This window comes from Oxyura jamaicensis, chromosome 15 (genome assembly GCF_011077185.1).
Source record: "Oxyura jamaicensis isolate SHBP4307 breed ruddy duck chromosome 15, BPBGC_Ojam_1.0, whole genome shotgun sequence".
Taxonomy (NCBI): domain Eukaryota; kingdom Metazoa; phylum Chordata; class Aves; order Anseriformes; family Anatidae; genus Oxyura; species Oxyura jamaicensis.
This window is the reverse complement of record NC_048907.1, coordinates 4883815-4890760: the sequence shown is the minus strand read 5'-3', so window position 1 is coordinate 4890760 and position 6946 is coordinate 4883815. Positions and strand designations below refer to the sequence as shown.

The window sequence follows — 6946 nt, the reverse complement described above, 5'->3', positions numbered from 1 at the left end:
TGGAGGAGGAACTGGGACTGAAGGGGCTGGATGGTCCTAGGGCCATACACCCCACAAAACAGGGGCAGCATGCAATCACAGCAAGTATTGGCACTCAGCAGGAATTTTAGCCCTGATCTGGCACCAGAAACCCAACCACAGGTGACGTGGCTCAGCACTGGTAGCTCAGCTCTGTGGCTGAGCAAGAAGAGGCCAGAGCCCCCTGCACACATACAGAGCCAGGCACAACCAACCTTCAACCCCTGTGCTGAGGACGCCTCAGCTATTGCCACTGGACACCCAACAAGCCCTGTGCACCCAATATAGGGAGCATATGCACTGTCCTGTAGCTGCCGTGGCCTAGCTTGAATACTTAATTTCAGGGTGACCCAGACCTCCCAACAAATCCCTGCATGCCCAAACAATTGGACTCTAATCCCAATACTGCAGCACAGCTCAGTCCTTGCACCAAGCCACTGTACAAGCCAGCAATGGGCTTCCAGCTCTGTTTTAGCCTCATTTTGAGCTGTCAAGCATACGGCAACCCAATATGAGCACCAACCATGGCATGTCTGTAACCGTGAAGTCCAGGACAATCCCATTCCTAAGTCTGCAGACACAGCCAGGCTATGAAGCTGCATTGTCCTTGCTGCGTACTCCTGGATCTCAGCAACACCACAGCTCAACACTGAGCTCTCAGCTGAACGCCCAGACCCGTGGATGCTCAGGATCAAAAAATCTATTCCTGCCTGCTCTGAACGTCTAGCTTGGCTCAGCTTTGAATCTTCATCATGCAGACAACCAAAAGTTTGCATACCCCACCTTAAAAAGCTCAGTGTCTGAGCTGAACAAGCCCAATGGATTGTCTGCATCCCATGTTACATCAGCTCCCATCACCAGCAGCATCCACAAAGCCCCCAGACCACCCCTCTGCCCAGGCTGCTGCCCGGCATCTCACAGACCCCTGGTGCTGCCCAATGCTATGTGCTCGCTGTGCTGATTGATCCCTTGTTCAAGGGCTGTGTCACATAGATCAGTGACAGCGTGCACAATGTGTGGGTGTTTGCTTTGTCAGTAATACTTCATCATCTTTTAATTCATTAAATATGTTTGTCATTCATCTCTATTAGAGGTTGACACTGCTGCTGTTTGCTCTGCCCTGTGTCAGTGTGCTTGTAAATTTATACAATAACCAAGAGAAAATCACATTTGTCTTCTTTTGGATTCAGAAAATGTACTTTAGGAGATGAGCTTTTCTCCATGTGTTCCCAAACCTCACAGCCTTCCACCCCCCGACCTCCCCTTCACCCTGCCCAGCTCCCAGCCCTGTCCATGCACTTCCCAGTCTCGCTCCAATACATCCATCACACGTCCCAGCCCCATCCAGTACGCGTTCCAGTCCTGGGATCCTTCAGTCCCAGACCCTCTTATCTCCCACATGCATGTTCTCCTTTGCTCACGCCGCAGTTTACTCCCTGCATCCTCCTACCCTGCCAACACACCTTCAGGGACCTTGGACCCATTTATTTTCTGAGAGATGGGTGCTGAGTGGAGAGGGGCCTTTCTGCCATCTCTTTGCTGGGGAGCTGATTCAGGGCCTGCCTCACCCTTGGTGTTCCCTGTTAAATAGAAGGATAATGTCATGCTCTACTGGCTACAGGGCTCCCTGCCACTTACATCAATATCAGAGGTACAAATCTGGGGGGTCTCAGCAAGGCTCAGCATTCAGCAGTGAGCTGAGACAACGTCTCCCAATGAGTGGGACAGACCTCATAATGTGGCAGACACCACCTTTTCGATGTGCACTGTTACCCTCAGAATCAACATCCGTGGGTGTGTGTGCATGTGCCTGTGCATGTATGTGTGCAGGGATTATACTCTCTGGTTGCCCCTGGCTCTTCCAGCCCTTCCTTGATATCCCACCTGCAGTGCTGTGGCCAGTTTGAAGCTCCCCAGTGCAATGCATGGAGATGCTGGATTGAGTCCACAGGAGGTATCGAGGCAGTCAGGAGCTGTAGGATGGGAGATGCACAGGGACTCCCATCAGCCTGGAAATGAGAAGGTGAAGAGATTTTATCGGTGTCTTCACTCCTATGATTTGAGGGTGTAGAGACAGAGGTGCACAGGGATGGGGCAAAGAACTGACCCCAAGCTGGGTGTGAAATTCCAGCCAAATACAGGAAGGAAATTCCCACAGTGAGAGTGGGCAAATACTCAGACAGGGACACAGAGAGGTTGTTATCTCTGTCTCCAGAGGCATCTGAAACTTTGCTGGACGAAGCTTGACTAACCTGCTCTAGATATGCTCTTTGCAGGGATTTGGACCAGAAACCTTCTGAAGTCCCTTCCAACAACATTTGATCAGATTATTTCTTAATTTTCTGTCTCCAACCCCTATTTGGTTTATACCCTCTGCCTGTTCCCTGGGGTGAGGCAGGACCAACATGCAGCCAGTAACAGCCTGGTCCTCAGAGCCCTCCATGGCCAGGGCTCCAGCAGAGGCACCAATTAGGCCTGAGGGATTAGCAGCTGAGAAGGTGCTGAACAGGGCGATTTTTTTGAGGTTTGAACCAGCAGATGAGAAAAGGCAAAGGGAGCAGATCCCATTACTGGGCTGCGTGGTGGGAAAATGTCCAGTGTTTCAGCACATGCCTTCTTAATGATACAGTTGTGTTCAGCAGCTTTGAAGACCCAGGTGCCCCGATGAAAAGACCGCTCACTTTGTCTCAGATTGCGTTGGCTAATTAGGAAACACAGGTCTTTGTCTGCCTCTTTAAAAGATGTGTTTGCTTTTGCTAAATGACACCATATTCTGCTTGCACTTTCCTATTAATCCCTAAATACTGTAACAGTGTGTTGCAGACAGATTTGTCAAGACTAATTCTATTACTGGGCAATGTTTGCTTTAAACTTTTATCTATTAAAAATAACAGGCATTTGCAGAAGGGCTTGCAGGAGGAGCAGCAAACCCAGAAGTACCCCATTCACAGACAAACCCTTCTAGCAGGCTGCTCCCCTGCTCTTAAGAGCCTTTCCCACTGAAACTTGCTGTTCATCTGGAAAAGAAAACAGGGCTAACTCTTCATGGATGCAGAGGAAGAATATGTCTAAAGCAGATGGAAGTGCAGCCTGAAGGTTAAAACTGCACTCACTCGTATATAGTGATGAAAGTTCACACCTACATTTCTGCAGTGTCTCACACCTGGATGAGACATAGAACCTTTGGGAGACTTGCGTGGCTTTGCCCTGTGCCTTTCCAGCTCCCTCAACTTAACCCACCCTCTGTGCTAGGTCACCTTTCTCTGCAGGAAGGAGCACGGGGAATTCTGACTGACTTTCCTGGATATCTTTACTGCATGGGAAAACTCTGGAGGATAAACGGATCCTGTACATTAACAATAACTGTTGCATCTGCACTTGTGCTTCTACCACCTGTGCTGATGGTAGTGCATAGCAATAAAATACTGGGAGACTTCTGCTTCTGGTTTATTCACTTGCTCTGGAGCTTTGCTGTGCTTTTACCTCCCATTTGCAGCTGCCCAGTGCTGTGGCAGTCACAGCACAGTATGCTTTCTGCTGCCAGAGCCACACTGTTGAGCAGTCCAAATAGATTTGTCTGGATGCTCTGGGCTCGGAGCTCTATGGGGTATGCTGGTCAGGTCCTGCTGCACATGGTGCATCACACTCAGGATCCCATGAGCCTTCACAATGTGTCCACCTGAGGATCCTCAGCTTTCCTTGTGTACAAGATCAGAATGATCAGCCGAAAGGCTTTGGATTTGCTTTGTTTATCCACAGCCTGTTTAATATTTTGAAAGCAATACATCATGGACTAGGGTAGTTGTGAATACTTTCTCTGATCCATCAGGGTTTCTGAAATCATTCATCCCGTGCCTTTCACTCACACAGCAATCACACCATTTGCTCTATCAGGGCAGAGACTGATGCTTCTGTTTAAAGAGAAGCAACATCCCCTGTGTCCAAAGGACCTGCCTTTGTGAGCATGTCTGCATAGCCAACTACCATACAGCTGCAAGCTCCTGCAGAGCACAGACCCAGCTGTGCTTGGATGTGCATGCTAAGACAGGAGAGCTCTGCAGCTGTGGGTGGGTGCTAGCTGTGATTACTACGTCTGTGGTTACAGAACCAATCGTGCACCAAAGCAGCTGAATTGGTGTCAATGTGCAGCAAAAATGCAGCTCTGAGTCTGAAGCAGGACAGACTAGAGGACCAGTGATGCTTGTAATGAAAGGAGTCCTCTGAATGAGGAGTCTCAAATTTTGTTTCCTGTTTGTTCATATATTGTTGACTGCTGAATATAAATGGAGTCACAGGGTCAGGTGTTGCAATGTCAGTTTTCATCTGCCCTCTGAACTGTAATGGCCAGTTAAGTGGTTTGCAGCCACCCAGAGTGCTCTGACAGAAGGTGCTGTGTGCAGGGCAAAGAGTTCTGGCACCTTTACTGCTCCTCTGTCCAGTTATCTGCAGCTCTTTAATTTCTGACATGGACGGGTCCCAGAGGAATGCTTTTCCTGAATCAAATGTTGGCTCATCCTACCTGTGCCCCATGAACATCAGTGTAGTTTATAGGGCAGCGAGCGATGGAGTTTAGCACAGCAGGCTGTTATGTGATGCTGATACTCCTGTGAATCAGAGAAGAGCAGATGGAACAATGGCTCCATATTCAGAATGCAACTGATTTGATCACATTGGTCTTTACACTGACAGAAAATCATTTCAGGACAATTACAGAAATTGTTTGCATCTTCTGAGTCTCTGGCTGAAAGAGATCTGATCAGTCAGTGTTTCTGGGAACTGGTTTTGGGGTGCCCAGGCTTGGATCAGGAGGATTATATGAGTTTTGTACTTTGTTTCCCTAAATCTTGTCCCTCTTTTTGTGAACAAGCTGTAGTCATCATTGCTGGGGCAATCAAAGTCATGGGGAGAAGCATCAGTGAAACTGGGCTCCTCTGCCAGGGCTGCTGGGGCTGCTGAGTTTCAGCAGCAAGTCACTTTTATCTGCTCACACTAATTCAGCATTGTCCCTTCAAAATGTGATCTCGTCACTGAGCCGAACTGTCTGAAGTCTGCTGTGCCAGGTGCACATCTGTGCTCAGATCCACTATTAACAATCATGAAACTGTGGCCTCAGTGAAATGAAGGGCACTCTTGTCTCATCTCCTGAAAAAGTCGATGAGAAATAAGACAGTGATGACAGATATGCAGAGCGCACATCTCAAGCAAGGCTCAGTCCATGAACCTCTCCATGCAGGAGGACAGAAAACTGTGCTACCCTCTGAGCCAAAAGTGCTTACCCTGAGACCTGGTCCTGCACTGGTCCCGGTTCTGCATTGGCACAAATTCTCAGACTACACCCAGCCTCTTCTCGTGCACGTCTCATCCACCTGTGGGTTACAAAGTGCCCCAGAGCACCTCCACCTGAAAAAGAAATACTTGGGAAAAGAGGAGATGTTTGGTCTGTCTCTACCATTTTATGGGAAAAGACAGAGCCAGATGTTATTACCAAAATGCTGGGCAGGCACTACAACTGTAAGATGAGAGAACATTAAGCCACTCTACTGCAGCATATGGATGTTGTTGAAAAGACCAGAAAATGCAGTTTTTTTTTTTTTGTTTTTTTTTTTTTTTTTCCTACTGCTTGTCCTTTTTTTCGCCTTTTTATTCAGATATTGCTTTGTCATCGGTAGGTGACCCCCTAAAGAAGCTCTTCCTCACTGGGTCTGGGCCATGAGGCAAGAGTGCCCTCCTACATGCCCTGCAGGAGCCTGCCCAGGCTACTCAGATGTGCCGCAGCTCCCTCCCAACCCCTGGGCCTGAGCCACCTCCCCTGCAATAAGGATCTGGGCTGGATGCATTGCTGGGCACCAGGGTGGGGGGGACACCCACATTGTGGACACCCACCCCTGAGTACAGATTCAGCCTTAACTGCTTGTCAGAGGTCTGCCGCCCATCACTGCTCACATCCTCATGTCGACGGTGCAGGCTCTGCTGCATCCCCATCCTTGTTGTGGCATTTGCTGAGCAGGCTGTCTACAAAATGCCTCTTCTCTGAGAAGCTGAAAGAGAAGAGTACAGGCAAGGGAGCTGACTGTGCGTGGCAGCAGCCAAGACCTGCCTTCTTCTGTCCCTGCCCCACGTCCTTCCCCTCCCTGCCTCAGCCCTTCTCCAGCACTCACAGCACCAGACATCCCACCTGTGAGGGTCAGTGCATGCACCTCAAGGCCTTTCCTCCTCCTGGGCTGGAAACTCAGCCCTCACGTATCCCACGGCTTGCGTAGAAATATTGCTCACTGGCTCTGGATAAAACATCTAAACAAACGTCTTTAAGAGAATGAGTCTAAAAAGCTTAGCTTTGAGAGTGAGCTTTGGTACTTGGGGGAAGCTGCAGGCTGCTGCTCTGTAGTGATGGAGCAGGGCTTTAGAAGACAATATCTGCACTGCAGCCAACCTGCTCCTGCCTCGGGCTGTTCAAACTGCCCCTCAAAGAGCATCTCCCCACCCTTTTCTGTCCCTGTCACCAGAGATGTGGCAGTGGCTCTTATGTGGCATTTCCAGTAGCCACAGGGACTGAAGGAGGATCCATAATCCCTGTCTTCAGAAAAATGCAGATGTAAACTGATGTTCGTGGAGTTGGTGCTGGACACAGAAAATGACCATGGTCAGAACCTTCAACTTCCAGCTCTCATGCACTCGCATCCAGCTCAGCCTCTGCTTTCCTTCCAGCTTGCCAGTCATCTTCCCTCTTTGTTATAGATAAAGCTGTGGAAGCTTTAAATATTTTTTATGGATGGCAGAATGTGCATCTGTGAGATTTGGTTGAAAAGACTTTTATGTGGAAAAACTGTAGAAGCTGGTGCGACAGACAGGCTGGTATTCTCTCCATCTCCATCTCAAAAGTAACAGGGTTGACACACAGCTGGGTGGGATTCTGCCCTCTTGAGTCCTG

At 49.0% G+C, this 6946-nt stretch overlaps 1 long non-coding RNA gene across 1 annotated transcript; it reads right to left on the bottom strand.

Moving 5' to 3' along the window:
- Positions 1–1259: 1259 nt before the first annotated feature.
- LOC118175117 lies at positions 1260–2403 on the bottom strand. The gene is made up of 3 exons (XR_004754886.1): positions 2271–2403; positions 1792–2027; positions 1260–1454 (listed from the first exon to the last, which is right to left on the bottom strand). It is a non-coding gene; the product is annotated as an uncharacterized LOC118175117 (long non-coding RNA).
- Positions 2404–6946: the final 4543 nt, after the last annotated feature.